We start from the raw sequence: 3,066 nt of genomic DNA, 5'->3' as shown, positions 1-3,066 counted from the left end.
AGACCATATCAACATACAACAAATTCACGTGGGAAAATACTTAAACCAATTTAAGAACATTTTTCAAAATAAAATAGCAACATTAGAGGACGAAATATTGTTCATGCACCACATTTACCAAATTAATAATGATATAGCACTTTTACGTAATCATATCGACGACATAGGACAAGTGATATTTTCAAGTAAATTAGGAATTATTCCGACAGACATTTTGACCCCAAAAGAAATGGACCTTATAATAGACTTTGACAGTTACGTTAATATAAAAACTTCCGTTGCATTACATGATGGAAATATGTTATTAATTTTTAAGATACCATTATAACACACTTAGTAAAATAACTTTCGAACCGATTCCAGATCCTAAAAATAAAACACAAGCTTTAGAAACATATACAATACTTATTGATCATAACAAGAATATTTATCAATCAATTTTTAAAGATAATTTGGAGAAAAATTTGATTAGAATTGAAAATAAGTGTATACAGAATATTTTAGAATTTAAAGAGGCAAATTGTTCAATGAAAAATTTTGAAAACGAAGATGTAACAGAAATACTTCCAGTATTATTAATATTTAAAAATTATGAACAAAATGTTAACCATAACTGTAATAACAACAATAAACTACAAATAAAAGGAACCTTTTTGATAAAATTTGAGAATTGTAATATAATAACTAAAAACAAAAATTTTACTTATGATAATTTAAGAATCAAAGATAAAATAATCCTTCCAAACATTATAACGAAAATTAGAAGTAATGAAAAATGTAACTATTAATGATTTGAAGCTAGAAACAATATATCTAAATCAAATAAAGTATGAAGAAAACCTAAACAATATACTGTATCATGATAAGAAAATAAAAACTATAAGTTTTAGTATTGATATAATAATTATTTTATGCATTATTATCCTAATAATTATATATATGTTAAGACCAAAACAAATATTTAATGTTTCGTCGGAGCCTCAAGTTAACGATGGGGGTGTAATAATGTCTCACATTATTCCCCTAACACGAGCCAACATAATATAAATAACTACTTACATTGCAACTTTTTATTTTTTGCATTACATTTTATTTTTATAAATAAATTTGTTACCAAATTTATTACAGAAATTTTTCCTAATAATTATTTTATTTAAAATTGCTTTTCAACAATTATTAAAAATGTGAAATTATTGTTTTTTAATAAATTGCAAAAATCCACATAAGTTTGTTTTGTACCCAATTTAAGAACGGAAACAAAACACACTCATGCTTAGTAGGCAAAACCGACTTTAGTTAACAAACATAAATCAATATGTAAATTAGTATATAAGAAACAATTTTGAATTAATAAAGCGCATTTGATAATTACACCTCATCAAGCCGTGTTTTTTTTTATTGTTTTAAAATTACGTTCTTTTAATTATTTTGCTGGGTATGCAAGTATTTTAGCTTTCTAGTTCGTTCTATCGGGCTTTCAACAGACAGTGTTAAGTAGCTGATGCACACGCACAAATATTTCTATCATAAAATTTTCGTGGTGTTTGTCAAGTTTTATTTATATTTTACTAGCTAATACCCGGTGTGCTTCGCTACTCCTATCAAAATTAAGTACATAATAATCAAAAAAATTATTTATTTAGTTACTAAATCGTACAATTTTTCTTAAAGGTTTATTATAATTTCTCTTGATGGCAATATATTTCATTTAAATTCTAAAATAATACATTAATGATATATTTACTTCTTACTTGCCAAAATTTAATATATACATTTCGTCTTAAAGAATAACTCTTATTCTAATGCCTTGGGATATACAATATTTTTTTTACCCTCTAGTACAAATAAAAACCTCACTTAACGGTTTCTTTTGTTTCTTTATCATCTTTCATACAACAGAAGAGCGAATAGTGGTCAGATATATTAGTTCTCACTACTGCAGCGTGTGTTTGTGTAATTTTATTGTTTGTTCTGATGTGTATGTGGTCTATACAAGATCGAGTTTTCTTATTAATATCTTCTCTTGTAGTCTCATTTATTATACTTTGTAACCCATTCAACGATATCATTTCTATATACTTTGTTGTTGTTATATTTTCGTTTTGAATATTTATGTTAATATCGCCAACAATGATTATATCTTGTTTACTTTTAATCGTGTTTATAATATTGTCGAGTTCTATTATGAACTCATTTACATTACTTTTTGGCGGTCGATATATTGTAATGAGAGAGAAGGTTTTCTTATTGTTTGTTACATTTATTTGTATACATTCAAAAGATAATGTGTTTAATTGAATGTTTGTGTGCATTATACTTTCTCTTATATATACGGCTACACCTCCACCTGTTGAGAAAAAAGGAATTGAAACCATTTATGTTGTAGGCTTGTTGTTCATCGTCTGTGATATTAGTTTCAACTAACAAAAGAAAATTAATGTTGTTTATAATATTATGAAGGCTAGCTAGTAATGGTGTAAAATTTAATCTAAGTGATCGAATGTTCAGAAATAGGATAGTTGTAGGATAACTTAAGAGGTTTTTGTTTATTTGTTGAAAATTATCAATAGTTTCCGTAGGATTTTGCATTTTTATTTTTAATAAAGTTTAAATAAAGATTAAAATAAGTATAATATGGTGATAGAAAAGATATTGTTTTGTTTATTTAAATTAAGGAAGTGATAAGTTCAATATCTGCAGCGTTTATTATTTTTATTGGATCAGAAATTTCGTTTTTCTTGGCGAAAATATTTCCATTTCGTATCCAGACGAATCTCCAATTAGATTCCCTGGCTCTTGTTTTGGCTAGCCAAAGTAGTCGCCGTTTATAGGGGGTTAGTTGTTCATTTATGTAAATATGTTTGTAATTGGTATCATCGTTTTAAGTATTAATTAAGCTCGCATCTATTCTGTGACTCTTAATCTTTTTTAACAATTCTCTTTTTTTTGTTGAGAGATGTAAATTCCACAATTACTTTTTGTGATCTTTTTAAGCTATACGAGTTGCTAATATCATTATCGTTTATTTCAATATTTAGTGAGTTAGCAATCTTTTTTATAACATCA

The sequence above is a fragment of the Lucilia cuprina genome, chromosome 2 (assembly GCF_022045245.1).
Source record: "Lucilia cuprina isolate Lc7/37 chromosome 2, ASM2204524v1, whole genome shotgun sequence".
Classification (NCBI taxonomy): domain Eukaryota; kingdom Metazoa; phylum Arthropoda; class Insecta; order Diptera; family Calliphoridae; genus Lucilia; species Lucilia cuprina.
Note: the sequence above shows the minus strand (reverse complement) of the source record.